Here is an 18,781-nt window from a genome sequence, read left to right as displayed (position 1 = left end):
GCTTTGGGACGCAGTTGGCCCTTCGCTGCTTTCTGCTACCGACCTTGCCTCCCGGTACGGCATTGAGGGAGAGATATGTCGGCCCCTAAACCATATGTGACAAATCCCACGCCTACTCACAGCTTCTCAGACCGCCCTTGTCATTACAATATAGCGTACGATTTCGATGGCTTATATATTGAAAAGAAAAGTCATTTTATCTGTCATATGGTAAGCACTGGAGTCGCACATTACAAAGTGTGCGCATGCGCCCTGCTAAAGGTAACATACATACAGGCATAAGCTTTATTTTTCATCTCGAATTTCCGAATAACTACAGGAGCTAATATCTTCGAGACATTGCATTTACAGCTAAAATACATAGCATATACAGATACCTACTAAATACATCATATTTGAAGATATATTCATTAAAAAGGAAAGCCGCTGTACAAAATGCGGCCCTGGATTTCTCTTTTAAAACCAGTAAACTCAGGTACGGATAAAAACCGTTAGCGCATTCTGTAACTTAGCTGATACGTAAGAAAAAAGAGAACTAAGACCATAACTGGCTGTTCCAGCTTTATTGAGGGACAGAATGTAATTTCCGCGAACATCATGCATAAGAGGGGACAGGAGAGAAAAGGTAGTTTTCATATAAGCAGAAAAACCCTTTTTAAAAAAAACAAAACAAAAAACCATACTTTCATCAAGTAATACGAGGAAATTTTGAATGCGCTTATTGCATAGAGATGTAGAGCTTGACTTTCGTAGTAAGAGGACAGGTAATCTGCAAATATAAATATCGTTATTCTTTTATTTACATTATTATACCGTTCCTTTGACACGAAAATTACAGCGAAATGAAAGCACAACTTAGTCGCGAATTTTCTATGATAAAAACTTGTTCAGAAATCCAAAATCTAAGTTAACAGCACACACCAGGCCTACTCCTAAGTATCTGGCTAGAAATCATTTCCTCTGGCCGCGCTTCAGCCATTCGATGAGGGCCAGTCTCGTGCTTTTTTTAAAGTTGCCTCGCTCATGCCCAAAAAGAATTCTGGGTAATTCTGCCATTCCATGACAAGGGAAGACTCCCGATTCTCATTTCATAGAGGAGGAAAAGAGAGGAAAAAGCAGTACCTCCAGACACTGGCGCTGGAGCGTCGTACCAAACGAGTCATCCCGGGATTTCGGCCCGTGCGATCGCTTTGGGACGCAGTTGGCCCTTCGCTGCTTTCTGCTACCGACCTTGCCTCCCGGTACGGCATTGAGGGAGAGATATGTCGGCCCCTAAACCATATGTGACAAATCCCACGCCTACTCACAGCTTCTCAGACCGCCCTTGTCATTACAATATAGCGTACGATTTCGATGGCTTATATATTGAAAAGAAAAGTCATTTTATCTGTCATATGGTAAGCACTGGAGTCGCACATTACAAAGTGTGCGCATGCGCCCTGCTAAAGGTAACATACATACAGGCATAAGCTTTATTTTTCATCTCGAATTTCCGAATAACTACAGGAGCTAATATCTTCGAGACATTGCATTTACAGCTAAAATACATAGCATATACAGATACCTACTAAATACATCATATTTGAAGATATATTCATTAAAAAGGAAAGCCGCTGTACAAAATGCGGCCCTGGATTTCTCTTTTAAAACCAGTAAACTCAGGTACGGATAAAAACCGTTAGCGCATTCTGTAACTTAGCTGATACGTAAGAAAAAAGAGAACTAAGACCATAACTGGCTGTTCCAGCTTTATTGAGGGACAGAATGTAATTTCCGCGAACATCATGCATAAGGAGGGGACAGGAGAGAAAACGTATTTTTCATATAAGCAGAAAAACCCTTTTAAAAAAAAAAACAAAACAAAAAAAGATACTTTCATCAAGTAATACGAGGAAATTTTGAATGCGCTTATTGCATACAGATGTAGAGCTTGACTTTCGTAGTAAGAGGACAGGTAATCTGCAAATATAAATATCGTTATTCTTTTATTTACATTATTATACCGTTCCTTTGACACGAAAATTACAGCGAAATGAAAGCACAACTTAGTCGCGAATTTTCTATGATAAAAACTTGTTCAGAAATCCAAAATCTAAGTTAACAGCACACACCAGGCCTACTCCTAAGTATCTGGCTAGAAATCATTTCCTCTGGCCGCGCTTCAGCCATTCGATGAGGGCCAGTCTCGTGCTTTTTTTAAAGTTGCCTCGCTCATGCCCAAAAAGAATTCTGGGTAATTCTGCCATTCCATGACAAGGGAAGACTCCCGATTCTCATTTCATAGAGGAGGAAAAGAGAGGAAAAAGCAGTACCTCCAGACACTGGCGCTGGAGCGTCGTACCAAACGAGTCATCCCGGGATTTCGGCCCGTGCGATCGCTTTTGGACGCAGTTGGCCCTTCGCTGCTTTCTGCTACCGACCTTGCCTCCCGGTACGGCATTGAGGGAGAGATATGTCGGCCCCTAAACCATATGTGACAAATCCCACGCCTACTCACAGCTTCTCAGACCGCCCTTGTCATTACAATATAGCGTACGATTTCGATGGCTTATATATTGAAAAGAAAAGTCATTTTATCTGTCATATGGTAAGCACTGGAGTCGCACATTACAAAGTGTGCGCATGCGCCCTGCTAAAGGTAACATACATACAGGCATAAGCTTTATTTTTCATCTCGAATTTCCGAATAACTACAGGAGCTAATATCTTCGAGACATTGCATTTACAGCTAAAATACATAGCATATACAGATACCTACTAAATACATCATATTTGAAGATATATTCATTAAAAAGGAAAGCCGCTGTACAAAATGCGGCCCTGGATTTCTCTTTTAAAACCAGTAAACTCAGGTACGGATAAAAACCGTTAGCGCATTCTGTAACTTAGCTGATACGTAAGAAAAAAGAGAACTAAGACCATAACTGGCTGTTCCAGCTTTATTGAGGGACAGAATGTAATTTCCGCGAACATCATGCATAAGAAGGGGACAGGAGAGAAAAGGTAGTTTTCATATAAGCAGAAAAACCCTTTTTAAAAAAAAACAAAACAAAAAAAGATACTTTCATCAAGTAATACGAGGAAATTTTGAATGCGCTTATTGCATACAGATGTAGAGCTTGACTTTCGTAGTAAGAGGACAGGTAATCTGCAAATATAAATATCGTTATTCTTTTATTTACATTATTATACCGTTCCTTTGACACGAAAATTACAGCGAAATGAAAGCACAACTTAGTCGCGAATTTTCTATGATAAAAACTTGTTCAGAAATCCAAAATCTAAGTTAACAGCACACACCAGGCCTACTCCTAAGTATCTGGCTAGAAATCATTTCCTCTGGCCGCGCTTCAGCCATTCGATGAGGGCCAGTCTCGTGCTTTTTTTAAAGTTGCCTCGCTCATGCCCAAAAAGAATTCTGGGTAATTCTGCCATTCCATGACAAGGGAAGACTCCCGATTCTCATTTCATAGAGGAGGAAAAGAGAGGAAAAAGCAGTACCTCCAGACACTGGCGCTGGAGCGTCGTACCAAACGAGTCATCCCGGGATTTCGGCCCGTGCGATCGCTTTTGGACGCAGTTGGCCCTTCGCTGCTTTCTGCTACCGACCTTGCCTCCCGGTACGGCATTGAGGGAGAGATATGTCGGCCCCTAAACCATATGTGACAAATCCCACGCCTACTCACAGCTTCTCAGACCGCCCTTGTCATTACAATATAGCGTACGATTTCGATGGCTTATATATTGAAAAGAAAAGTCATTTTATCTGTCATATGGTAAGCACTGGAGTCGCACATTACAAAGTGTGCGCATGCGCCCTGCTAAAGGTAACATACATACAGGCATAAGCTTTATTTTTCATCTCGAATTTCCGAATAACTACAGGAGCTAATATCTTCGAGACATTGCATTTACAGCTAAAATACATAGCATATACAGATACCTACTAAATACATCATATTTGAAGATATATTCATTAAAAAGGAAAGCCGCTGTACAAAATGCGGCCCTGGATTTCTCTTTTAAAACCAGTAAACTCAGGTACGGATAAAAACCGTTAGCGCATTCTGTAACTTAGCTGATACGTAAGAAAAAAGAGAACTAAGACCATAACTGGCTGTTCCAGCTTTATTGAGGGACAGAATGTAATTTCCGCGAACATCATGCATAAGGAGGGGACAGGAGAGAAAACGTATTTTTCATATAAGCAGAAAAACCCTTTTAAAAAAAAAAAACAAAACAAAAAAAGATACTTTCATCAAGTAATACGAGGAAATTTTGAATGCGCTTATTGCATACAGATGTAGAGCTTGACTTTCGTAGTAAGAGGACAGGTAATCTGCAAATATAAATATCGTTATTCTTTTATTTACATTATTATACCGTTCCTTTGACACGAAAATTACAGCGAAATGAAAGCACAACTTAGTCGCGAATTTTCTATGATAAAAACTTGTTCAGAAATCCAAAATCTAAGTTAACAGCACACACCAGGCCTACTCCTAAGTATCTGGCTAGAAATCATTTCCTCTGGCCGCGCTTCAGCCATTCGATGAGGGCCAGTCTCGTGCTTTTTTTAAAGTTGCCTCGCTCATGCCCAAAAAGAATTCTGGGTAATTCTGCCATTCCATGACAAGGGAAGACTCCCGATTCTCATTTCATAGAGGAGGAAAAGAGAGGAAAAAGCAGTACCTCCAGACACTGGCGCTGGAGCGTCGTACCAAACGAGTCATCCCGGGATTTCGGCCCGTGCGATCGCTTTTGGACGCAGTTGGCCCTTCGCTGCTTTCTGCTACCGACCTTGCCTCCCGGTACGGCATTGAGGGAGAGATATGTCGGCCCCTAAACCATATGTGACAAATCCCACGCCTACTCACAGCTTCTCAGACCGCCCTTGTCATTACAATATAGCGTACGATTTCGATGGCTTATATATTGAAAAGAAAAGTCATTTTATCTGTCATATGGTAAGCACTGGAGTCGCACATTACAAAGTGTGCGCATGCGCCCTGCTAAAGGTAACATACATACAGGCATAAGCTTTATTTTTCATCTCGAATTTCCGAATAACTACAGGAGCTAATATCTTCGAGACATTGCATTTACAGCTAAAATACATAGCATATACAGATACCTACTAAATACATCATATTTGAAGATATATTCATTAAAAAGGAAAGCCGCTGTACAAAATGCGGCCCTGGATTTCTCTTTTAAAACCAGTAAACTCAGGTACGGATAAAAACCGTTAGCGCATTCTGTAACTTAGCTGATACGTAAGAAAAAAGAGAACTAAGACCATAACTGGCTGTTCCAGCTTTATTGAGGGACAGAATGTAATTTCCGCGAACATCATGCATAAGGAGGGGACAGGAGAGAAAACGTATTTTTCATATAAGCAGAAAAACCCTTTTAAAAAAAAAAAAACAAAAAAAAAAGATACTTTCATCAAGTAATACGAGGAAATTTTGAATGCGCTTATTGCATACAGATGTAGAGCTTGACTTTCGTAGTAAGAGGACAGGTAATCTGCAAATATAAATATCGTTATTCTTTTATTTACATTATTATACCGTTCCTTTGACACGAAAATTACAGCGAAATGAAAGCACAACTTAGTCGCGAATTTTCTATGATAAAAACTTGTTCAGAAATCCAAAATCTAAGTTAACAGCACACACCAGGCCTACTCCTAAGTATCTGGCTAGAAATCATTTCCTCTGGCCGCGCTTCAGCCATTCGATGAGGGCCAGTCTCGTGCTTTTTTTAAAGTTGCCTCGCTCATGCCCAAAAAGAATTCTGGGTAATTCTGCCATTCCATGACAAGGGAAGACTCCCGATTCTCATTTCATAGAGGAGGAAAAGAGAGGAAAAAGCAGTACCTCCAGACACTGGCGCTGGAGCGTCGTACCAAACGAGTCATCCCGGGATTTCGGCCCGTGCGATCGCTTTTGGACGCAGTTGGCCCTTCGCTGCTTTCTGCTACCGACCTTGCCTCCCGGTACGGCATTGAGGGAGAGATATGTCGGCCCCTAAACCATATGTGACAAATCCCACGCCTACTCACAGCTTCTCAGACCGCCCTTGTCATTACAATATAGCGTACGATTTCGATGGCTTATATATTGAAAAGAAAAGTCATTTTATCTGTCATATGGTAAGCACTGGAGTCGCACATTACAAAGTGTGCGCATGCGCCCTGCTAAAGGTAACATACATACAGGCATAAGCTTTATTTTTCATCTCGAATTTCCGAATAACTACAGGAGCTAATATCTTCGAGACATTGCATTTACAGCTAAAATACATAGCATATACAGATACCTACTAAATACATCATATTTGAAGATATATTCATTAAAAAGGAAAGCCGCTGTACAAAATGCGGCCCTGGATTTCTCTTTTAAAACCAGTAAACTCAGGTACGGATAAAAACCGTTAGCGCATTCTGTAACTTAGCTGATACGTAAGAAAAAAGAGAACTAAGACCATAACTGGCTGTTCCAGCTTTATTGAGGGACAGAATGTAATTTCCGCGAACATCATGCATAAGGAGGGGACAGGAGAGAAAACGTATTTTTCATATAAGCAGAAAAACCCTTTTAAAAAAAAAAAACAAAACAAAAAAAGATACTTTCATCAAGTAATACGAGGAAATTTTGAATGCGCTTATTGCATACAGATGTAGAGCTTGACTTTCGTAGTAAGAGGACAGGTAATCTGCAAATATAAATATCGTTATTCTTTTATTTACATTATTATACCGTTCCTTTGACACGAAAATTACAGCGAAATGAAAGCACAACTTAGTCGCGAATTTTCTATGATAAAAACTTGTTCAGAAATCCAAAATCTAAGTTAACAGCACACACCAGGCCTACTCCTAAGTATCTGGCTAGAAATCATTTCCTCTGGCCGCGCTTCAGCCATTCGATGAGGGCCAGTCTCGTGCTTTTTTTAAAGTTGCCTCGCTCATGCCCAAAAAGAATTCTGGGTAATTCTGCCATTCCATGACAAGGGAAGACTCCCGATTCTCATTTCATAGAGGAGGAAAAGAGAGGAAAAAGCAGTACCTCCAGACACTGGCGCTGGAGCGTCGTACCAAACGAGTCATCCCGGGATTTCGGCCCGTGCGATCGCTTTTGGACGCAGTTGGCCCTTCGCTGCTTTCTGCTACCGACCTTGCCTCCCGGTACGGCATTGAGGGAGAGATATGTCGGCCCCTAAACCATATGTGACAAATCCCACGCCTACTCACAGCTTCTCAGACCGCCCTTGTCATTACAATATAGCGTACGATTTCGATGGCTTATATATTGAAAAGAAAAGTCATTTTATCTGTCATATGGTAAGCACTGGAGTCGCACATTACAAAGTGTGCGCATGCGCCCTGCTAAAGGTAACATACATACAGGCATAAGCTTTATTTTTCATCTCGAATTTCCGAATAACTACAGGAGCTAATATCTTCGAGACATTGCATTTACAGCTAAAATACATAGCATATACAGATACCTACTAAATACATCATATTTGAAGATATATTCATTAAAAAGGAAAGCCGCTGTACAAAATGCGGCCCTGGATTTCTCTTTTAAAACCAGTAAACTCAGGTACGGATAAAAACCGTTAGCGCATTCTGTAACTTAGCTGATACGTAAGAAAAAAGAGAACTAAGACCATAACTGGCTGTTCCAGCTTTATTGAGGGACAGAATGTAATTTCCGCGAACATCATGCATAAGGAGGGGACAGGAGAGAAAACGTATTTTTCATATAAGCAGAAAAACCCTTTTAAAAAAAAAAACAAAACAAAAAAAGATACTTTCATCAAGTAATACGAGGAAATTTTGAATGCGCTTATTGCATACAGATGTAGAGCTTGACTTTCGTAGTAAGAGGACAGGTAATCTGCAAATATAAATATCGTTATTCTTTTATTTACATTATTATACCGTTCCTTTGACACGAAAATTACAGCGAAATGAAAGCACAACTTAGTCGCGAATTTTCTATGATAAAAACTTGTTCAGAAATCCAAAATCTAAGTTAACAGCACACACCAGGCCTACTCCTAAGTATCTGGCTAGAAATCATTTCCTCTGGCCGCGCTTCAGCCATTCGATGAGGGCCAGTCTCGTGCTTTTTTTAAAGTTGCCTCGCTCATGCCCAAAAAGAATTCTGGGTAATTCTGCCATTCCATGACAAGGGAAGACTCCCGATTCTCATTTCATAGAGGAGGAAAAGAGAGGAAAAAGCAGTACCTCCAGACACTGGCGCTGGAGCGTCGTACCAAACGAGTCATCCCGGGATTTCGGCCCGTGCGATCGCTTTTGGACGCAGTTGGCCCTTCGCTGCTTTCTGCTACCGACCTTGCCTCCCGGTACGGCATTGAGGGAGAGATATGTCGGCCCCTAAACCATATGTGACAAATCCCACGCCTACTCACAGCTTCTCAGACCGCCCTTGTCATTACAATATAGCGTACGATTTCGATGGCTTATATATTGAAAAGAAAAGTCATTTTATCTGTCATATGGTAAGCACTGGAGTCGCACATTACAAAGTGTGCGCATGCGCCCTGCTAAAGGTAACATACATACAGGCATAAGCTTTATTTTTCATCTCGAATTTCCGAATAACTACAGGAGCTAATATCTTCGAGACATTGCATTTACAGCTAAAATACATAGCATATACAGATACCTACTAAATACATCATATTTGAAGATATATTCATTAAAAAGGAAAGCCGCTGTACAAAATGCGGCCCTGGATTTCTCTTTTAAAACCAGTAAACTCAGGTACGGATAAAAACCGTTAGCGCATTCTGTAACTTAGCTGATACGTAAGAAAAAAGAGAACTAAGACCATAACTGGCTGTTCCAGCTTTATTGAGGGACAGAATGTAATTTCCGCGAACATCATGCATAAGGAGGGGACAGGAGAGAAAACGTATTTTTCATATAAGCAGAAAAACCCTTTTAAAAAAAAAAAACAAAACAAAAAAAGATACTTTCATCAAGTAATACGAGGAAATTTTGAATGCGCTTATTGCATATAGAGGTAGAGCTTGACTTTCGTAGTAAGAGGACAGGTAATCTGCAAATATAAATATCGTTATTCTTTTATTTACATTATTATACCGTTCCTTTGACACGAAAATTACAGCGAAATGAAAGCACAACTTAGTCGCGAATTTTCTATGATAAAAACTTGTTCAGAAATCCAAAATCTAAGTTAACAGCACACACCAGGCCTACTCCTAAGTATCTGGCTAGAAATCATTTCCTCTGGCCGCGCTTCAGCCATTCGATGAGGGCCAGTCTCGTGCTTTTTTTAAAGTTGCCTCGCTCATGCCCAAAAAGAATTCTGGGTAATTCTGCCATTCCATGACAAGGGAAGACTCCCGATTCTCATTTCATAGAGGAGGAAAAGAGAGGAAAAAGCAGTACCTCCAGACACTGGCGCTGGAGCGTCGTACCAAACGAGTCATCCCGGGATTTCGGCCCGTGCGATCGCTTTTGGACGCAGTTGGCCCTTCGCTGCTTTCTGCTACCGACCTTGCCTCCCGGTACGGCATTGAGGGAGAGATATGTCGGCCCCTAAACCATATGTGACAAATCCCACGCCTACTCACAGCTTCTCAGACCGCCCTTGTCATTACAATATAGCGTACGATTTCGATGGCTTATATATTGAAAAGAAAAGTCATTTTATCTGTCATATGGTAAGCACTGGAGTCGCACATTACAAAGTGTGCGCATGCGCCCTGCTAAAGGTAACATACATACAGGCATAAGCTTTATTTTTCATCTCGAATTTCCGAATAACTACAGGAGCTAATATCTTCGAGACATTGCATTTACAGCTAAAATACATAGCATATACAGATACCTACTAAATACATCATATTTGAAGATATATTCATTAAAAAGGAAAGCCGCTGTACAAAATGCGGCCCTGGATTTCTCTTTTAAAACCAGTAAACTCAGGTACGGATAAAAACCGTTAGCGCATTCTGTAACTTAGCTGATACGTAAGAAAAAAGAGAACTAAGACCATAACTGGCTGTTCCAGCTTTATTGAGGGACAGAATGTAATTTCCGCGAACATCATGCATAAGAAGGGGACAGGAGAGAAAAGGTAGTTTTCATATAAGCAGAAAAACCCTTTTTAAAAAAAACAAAACAAAAAACCATACTTTCATCAAGTAATACGAGGAAATTTTGAATGCGCTTATTGCATAGAGATGTAGAGCTTGACTTTCGTAGTAAGAGGACAGGTAATCTGCAAATATAAATATCGTTATTCTTTTATTTACATTATTATACCGTTCCTTTGACACGAAAATTACAGCGAAATGAAAGCACAACTTAGTCGCGAATTTTCTATGATAAAAACTTGTTCAGAAATCCAAAATCTAAGTTAACAGCACACACCAGGCCTACTCCTAAGTATCTGGCTAGAAATCATTTCCTCTGGCCGCGCTTCAGCCATTCGATGAGGGCCAGTCTCGTGCTTTTTTTAAAGTTGCCTCGCTCATGCCCAAAAAGAATTCTGGGTAATTCTGCCATTCCATGACAAGGGAAGACTCCCGATTCTCATTTCATAGAGGAGGAAAAGAGAGGAAAAAGCAGTACCTCCAGACACTGGCGCTGGAGCGTCGTACCAAACGAGTCATCCCGGGATTTCGGCCCGTGCGATCGCTTTTGGACGCAGTTGGCCCTTCGCTGCTTTCTGCTACCGACCTTGCCTCCCGGTACGGCATTGAGGGAGAGATATGTCGGCCCCTAAACCATATGTGACAAATCCCACGCCTACTCACAGCTTCTCAGACCGCCCTTGTCATTACAATATAGCGTACGATTTCGATGGCTTATATATTGAAAAGAAAAGTCATTTTATCTGTCATATGGTAAGCACTGGAGTCGCACATTACAAAGTGTGCGCATGCGCCCTGCTAAAGGTAACATACATACAGGCATAAGCTTTATTTTTCATCTCGAATTTCCGAATAACTACAGGAGCTAATATCTTCGAGACATTGCATTTACAGCTAAAATACATAGCATATACAGATACCTACTAAATACATCATATTTGAAGATATATTCATTAAAAAGGAAAGCCGCTGTACAAAATGCGGCCCTGGATTTCTCTTTTAAAACCAGTAAACTCAGGTACGGATAAAAACCGTTAGCGCATTCTGTAACTTAGCTGATACGTAAGAAAAAAGAGAACTAAGACCATAACTGGCTGTTCCAGCTTTATTGAGGGACAGAATGTAATTTCCGCGAACATCATGCATAAGGAGGGGACAGGAGAGAAAACGTATTTTTCATATAAGCAGAAAAACCCTTTTAAAAAAAAAAACAAAACAAAAAAAGATACTTTCATCAAGTAATACGAGGAAATTTTGAATGCGCTTATTGCATATAGATGTAGAGCTTGACTTTCGTAGTAAGAGGACAGGTAATCTGCAAATATAAATATCGTTATTCTTTTATTTACATTATTATACCGTTCCTTTGACACGAAAATTACAGCGAAATGAAAGCACAACTTAGTCGCGAATTTTCTATGATAAAAACTTGTTCAGAAATCCAAAATCTAAGTTAACAGCACACACCAGGCCTACTCCTAAGTATCTGGCTAGAAATCATTTCCTCTGGCCGCGCTTCAGCCATTCGATGAGGGCCAGTCTCGTGCTTTTTTTAAAGTTGCCTCGCTCATGCCCAAAAAGAATTCTGGGTAATTCTGCCATTCCATGACAAGGGAAGACTCCCGATTCTCATTTCATAGAGGAGGAAAAGAGAGGAAAAAGCAGTACCTCCAGACACTGGCGCTGGAGCGTCGTACCAAACGAGTCATCCCGGGATTTCGGCCCGTGCGATCGCTTTTGGACGCAGTTGGCCCTTCGCTGCTTTCTGCTACCGACCTTGCCTCCCGGTACGGCATTGAGGGAGAGATATGTCGGCCCCTAAACCATATGTGACAAATCCCACGCCTACTCACAGCTTCTCAGACCGCCCTTGTCATTACAATATAGCGTACGATTTCGATGGCTTATATATTGAAAAGAAAAGTCATTTTATCTGTCATATGGTAAGCACTGGAGTCGCACATTACAAAGTGTGCGCATGCGCCCTGCTAAAGGTAACATACATACAGGCATAAGCTTTATTTTTCATCTCGAATTTCCGAATAACTACAGGAGCTAATATCTTCGAGACATTGCATTTACAGCTAAAATACATAGCATATACAGATACCTACTAAATACATCATATTTGAAGATATATTCATTAAAAAGGAAAGCCGCTGTACAAAATGCGGCCCTGGATTTCTCTTTTAAAACCAGTAAACTCAGGTACGGATAAATACCGTTAGCGCATTCTGTAACTTAGCTGATACGTAAGAAAAAAGAGAACTAAGACCAAAAATGTCTGTTCCAGCTTTATTGAGGGACAGAATGTAATTTCCGCGAGCATCATGCATAAGGAGGGGACAGGAGAGAAAACGTATTTTTCATATAAGCAGAAAAACCTTTTAAAAAAAAAAAACAAAACAAAAAAAGATACTTTCATCAAGTAATACGAGGAAATTTTGAATGCGCTTATTGCATACAGATGTAGAGCTTGACTTTCGTAGTAAGAGGACAGGTAATCTGCAAATATAAATATCGTTATTCTTTTATTTACATTATTATACCGTTCCTTTGACACGAAAATTACAGCGAAATGAAAGCACAACTTAGTCGCGAATTTTCTATGATAAAAACTTGTTCAGAAATCCAAAATCTAAGTTAACAGCACACACCAGGCCTACTCCTAAGTATCTGGCTAGAAATCATTTCCTCTGGCCGCGCTTCAGCCATTCGATGAGGGCCAGTCTCGTGCTTTTTTTAAAGTTGCCTCGCTCATGCCCAAAAAGAATTCTGGGTAATTCTGCCATTCCATGACAAGGGAAGACTCCCGATTCTCATTTCATAGAGGAGGAAAAGAGAGGAAAAAGCAGTACCTCCAGACACTGGCGCTGGAGCGTCGTACCAAACGAGTCATCCCGGGATTTCGGCCCGTGCGATCGCTTTTGGACGCAGTTGGCCCTTCGCTGCTTTCTGCTACCGACCTTGCCTCCCGGTACGGCATTGAGGGAGAGATATGTCGGCCCCTAAACCATATGTGACAAATCCCACGCCTACTCACAGCTTCTCAGACCGCCCTTGTCATTACAATATAGCGTACGATTTCGATGGCTTATATATTGAAAAGAAAAGTCATTTTATCTGTCATATGGTAAGCACTGGAGTCGCACATTACAAAGTGTGCGCATGCGCCCTGCTAAAGGTAACATACATACAGGCATAAGCTTTATTTTTCATCTCGAATTTCCGAATAACTACAGGAGCTAATATCTTCGAGACATTGCATTTACAGCTAAAATACATAGCATATACAGATACCTACTAAATACATCATATTTGAAGATATATTCATTAAAAAGGAAAGCCGCTGTACAAAATGCGGCCCTGGATTTCTCTTTTAAAACCAGTAAACTCAGGTACGGATAAAAACCGTTAGCGCATTCTGTAACTTAGCTGATACGTAAGAAAAAAGAGAACTAAGACCATAACTGGCTGTTCCAGCTTTATTGAGGGACAGAATGTAATTTCCGCGAACATCATGCATAAGGAGGGGACAGGAGAGAAAACGTATTTTTCATATAAGCAGAAAAACCCTTTTAAAAAAAAAAAACAAAACAAAAAAAGATACTTTCATCAAGTAATACGAGGAAATTTTGAATGCGCTTATTGCATACAGATGTAGAGCTTGACTTTCGTAGTAAGAGGACAGGTAATCTGCAAATATAAATATCGTTATTCTTTTATTTACATTATTATACCGTTCCTTTGACACGAAAATTACAGCGAAATGAAAGCACAACTTAGTCGCGAATTTTCTATGATAAAAACTTGTTCAGAAATCCAAAATCTAAGTTAACAGCACACACCAGGCCTACTCCTAAGTATCTGGCTAGAAATCATTTCCTCTGGCCGCGCTTCAGCCATTCGATGAGGGCCAGTCTCGTGCTTTTTTTAAAGTTGCCTCGCTCATGCCCAAAAAGAATTCTGGGTAATTCTGCCATTCCATGACAAGGGAAGACTCCCGATTCTCATTTCATAGAGGAGGAAAAGAGAGGAAAAAGCAGTACCTCCAGACACTGGCGCTGGAGCGTCGTACCAAACGAGTCATCCCGGGATTTCGGCCCGTGCGATCGCTTTTGGACGCAGTTGGCCCTTCGCTGCTTTCTGCTACCGACCTTGCCTCCCGGTACGGCATTGAGGGAGAGATATGTCGGCCCCTAAACCATATGTGACAAATCCCACGCCTACTCACAGCTTCTCAGACCGCCCTTGTCATTACAATATAGCGTACGATTTCGATGGCTTATATATTGAAAAGAAAAGTCATTTTATCTGTCATATGGTAAGCACTGGAGTCGCACATTACAAAGTGTGCGCATGCGCCCTGCTAAAGGTAACATACATACAGGCATAAGCTTTATTTTTCATCTCGAATTTCCGAATAACTACAGGAGCTAATATCTTCGAGACATTGCATTTACAGCTAAAATACATAGCATATACAGATACCTACTAAATACATCATATTTGAAGATATATTCATTAAAAAGGAAAGCCGCTGTACAAAATGCGGCCCTGGATTTCTCTTTTAAAACCAGTAAACTCAGGTACGGATAAAAACCGTTAGCGCATTCTGTAACTTAGCTGATACGTAAGAAAAAAGAGAACTAAGACCATAACTGGCTGTTCCAGCTTTATTGAGGGACAGAATGTAATTTCCGCGAACATCATGCATAAGAAGGGGACATGAGAGAAAAGGTAGTTTTCATATAAGAAGAACAACCCTATTTAAAAAAAAAAAAACAAAACAAAAAAAGATACTTTCATCAAGTAATACGAGGAAATTTTGAATGCGCTTATTGCATACAGATGTAGCGCTTGACTTTCGTAGTAAGAGGACAGGTAATCTGCAAATATAAATATCGTTATTCTTTTATTTACATTATTATACCGTTCCTTTGACACGAAAATTACAGCGAAATGAAAGCACAACTTAGTCGCGAATTTTCTATGATAAAAACTTGTTCAGAAATCCAAAATCTAAGTTAACAGCACACACCAGGCCTACTCCTAAGTATCTGGCTAGAAATCATTTCCTCTGGCCGCGCTTCAGCCATTCGATGAGGGCCAGTCTCGTGCTTTTTTTAAAGTTGCCTCGCTCATGCCCAAAAGAATTCTGGGTAATTCTGCCATTCCATGACAAGGGAAGACTCCCGATTCTCATTTCATAGAGGAGGAAAAGAGAGGAAAAAGCAGTACCTCCAGACACTGGCGCTGGAGCGTCGTACCAAACGAGTCATCCCGGGATTTCGGCCCGTGCGATCGCTTTTGGACGCAGTTGGCCCTTCGCTGCTTTCTGCTACCGACCTTGCCTCCCGGTACGGCATTGAGGGAGAGATATGTCGGCCCCTAAACCATATGTGACAAATCCCACGCCTACTCACAGCTTCTCAGACCGCCCTTGTCATTACAATATAGCGTACGATTTCGATGGCTTATATATTGAAAAGAAAAGTCATTTTATCTGTCATATGGTAAGCACTGGAGTCGCACATTACAAAGTGTGCGCATGCGCCCTGCTAAAGGTAACATACATACAGGCATAAGCTTTATTTTTCATCTCGAATTTCCGAATAACTACAGGAGCTAATATCTTCGAGACATTGCATTTACAGCTAAAATACATAGCATATACAGATACCTACTAAATACATCATATTTGAAGATATATTCATTAAAAAGGAAAGCCGCTGTACAAAATGCGGCCCTGGATTTCTCTTTTAAAACCAGTAAACTCAGGTACGGATAAAAACCGTTAGCGCATTCTGTAACTTAGCTGATACGTAAGAAAAAAGAGAACTAAGACCATAACTGGCTGTTCCAGCTTTATTGAGGGACAGAATGTAATTTCCGCGAACATCATGCATAAGGAGGGGACAGGAGAGAAAACGTATTTTTCATATAAGCAGAAAACCCTTTTAAAAAAAAAAAAACAAAACAAAAAAACATACTTTCATCAAGTAATACGAGGAAATTTTGAATGCGCTTATTGCATAGAGATGTAGAGCTTGACTTTCGTAGTAAGAGGACAGGTAATCTGCAAATATAAATATCGTTATTCTTTTATTTACATTATTATACCGTTCCTTTGACACGAGAATTACAGCGAAATGAAAAGCACAACTTAGTCGCGAATTTTCTATGATAAAAACTTGTTCAGAAATCCAAAATCTAAGTTAACAGCACACACCAGGCCTACTCCTAAGTATCTGGCTAGAAATCATTTCCTCTGGCCGCGCTTCAGCCATTCGATGAGGGCCAGTCTCGTGCTTTTTTTAAAGTTGCCTCGCTCATGCCCAAAAGAATTCTGGGTAATTCTGCCATTCCATGACAAGGGAAGACTCCCGATTCTCATTTCATAGAGGAGGAAAAGAGAGGAAAAAGCAGTACCTCCAGACACTGGCGCTGGAGCGTCGTACCAAACGAGTCATCCCGGGATTTCGGCCCGTGCGATCGCTTTTGGACGCAGTTGGCCCTTCGCTGCTTTCTGCTACCGACCTTGCCTCCCGGTACGGCATTGAGGGAGAGATATGTTCGGCCCCTAAAACCATATGGTGACAAATCCCACGCCTACTCACAGCTTCTCAGACCGCCCTTGTCATTACAATATAGCGTACGATTTCGATGGCTTATATATTGAAAAGAAAAGTCATTTTATCTGTCATATGGTAAGCACTGGAGTCGCACATTACAAAGTGTGCGCATGCGCCCTGCTAAAGGTAACATACATACAGGCATAAGCTTTATTTTTCTCTGGAATTTCCGAATACCTACAGGAGCTAATATCTTCGCGACATTACATTTACTCCTAAAATACATAGCATATACAGCTACCTACTAATACATCATATTTAAAGATATATTCATTAAAAAGGAAAGGCCGCTGTACAAATGCGGCCCTGGATTTCTCTTTTAAAACTAGTAAACTTATAGGTACGGATAAAATCAGGTGAGCGCATTCTGCAACTTAGCTGATACGTAATAAAAAAGAGAACTAAGACCATAATGGCTGTTCCAGCTTTATTGAGGGACAGAATGTAATTTCCGCGAGCATCATGCATAAGGAGGGACAGGGAGAAAACGTATTTTTCATATAAGCAGAACAACCTTTTAAAAAAAAAAAAACAAACAAAAAAAGATACTTTCATCAAGTAATACGAGGAAATTTTGAATGCGCTTATTGCATACAGATGTAGAGCTTGACTTTCGTAGTAAGAGGACAGGTAAATCTGCAAATAAATATCGTTATTCTCTTATTGACATTATTATACCGTTCCTTTGACACGAGAATTACAGCGAAATGAAAGCACAACTTAGTCGCGAATTTTCTATGATAAAAACTTGTTCAAATTCCAAAATCTAAGTTTAACAGCACACACCCGGCCTTACTCCTGAGTCTCAGGCTAGAAATCATTTCCTCGTGGTCCGCGCTTCAGCCATTCCGATGAGGGGCCAGTCCAGTCGTTGCTGTTTTTATAAAAGCTATTCATTGCCGTATCGCATCATAGCCCAAAAAGAATTCTGGGTAATTCTGCACATTCCATGACAAGGGAAGACTCCTCCCGATTCCTCCATTTCATAGAGGAGGAAAAGAGAGGAAAAATCTAGTACACAGAAGGAAAGGGTGGAAAAGGGAAGGTGGGTAGGGAAAAAGGGGGAGGAAAGGAGGTCCAGACGCACTGGCGCTGGAGCGGGTCGGGTCTGTACCAAACGAGTCATCGGCCGGGATGTTCGGCCCGTGCGATCGCTTTTGGACGCGGCTTGGCCCTTCGCTGCATTTTCATGCTACCGACCTTGCACTCCCGTTCCTGGGAGCTTGAGGGGAGAGAGTATGTCGGCCCCTTACAGATCCCATACGTGAGGCGACAAATCCCCCGCCTACTCACAAGCTTCTCAGACCGCGCCCTGTGTCATTACAATATAGCGTAACGATTATCGAGGTGGCTTATATATTGAAAAGAAAAGGTCATTGTTTATCTGTCATTTCATATGGGTAAGACACTGGAGTCGCAGATTACAAAGTTGTGTGGGCGCAATGCGGCCCGTGTCTAAAGGTAACATAGGGTCATACAGGCATAGGAGCTTTATTTGTGTTCATCTGCGAATTATCCGCTAAATAAAATCACAGAAGCTAAATATCTATCGAGACATTGCATAGTTACATCTACAATACATAGCATATACGAGGATAGGCATGAATAAATACATCATATTTAGAAAGATATATTCATTAAAAAGGAAAGCCGCTGTACAAAATGCGGCCCTGATTTCTCTTTAAAAACCAGTAAACTTATAGGTACGGATAAATCAGGTAGCGCATTCTGCAACTTAGCTGATACGTAAGAAAAAAGAGAACTAAGACCATAACTGGCTGTTCCAGCTTTATTGAGGGACAGAATGTAATTTCCGCGAGCATCAGCATAAGGAGGGGACAGGAGAGAAAACGTATTTTTCATATAAGCAGAAAAACCCTTTTAAAAAAACAAAACAAACAAAAAGATACTTTCATCAAGTAATACGAGGAAATTTTGAATGCGCTTATTGCATACAGATGTAGAGCTTGACTTTCGTAGTA

This window comes from Montipora capricornis, chromosome 4, assembly GCF_036669925.1.
Source record: "Montipora capricornis isolate CH-2021 chromosome 4, ASM3666992v2, whole genome shotgun sequence".
Taxonomy (NCBI): Eukaryota; Metazoa; Cnidaria; class Anthozoa; order Scleractinia; family Acroporidae; genus Montipora; species Montipora capricornis.
Note: the sequence above shows the minus strand (reverse complement) of the source record.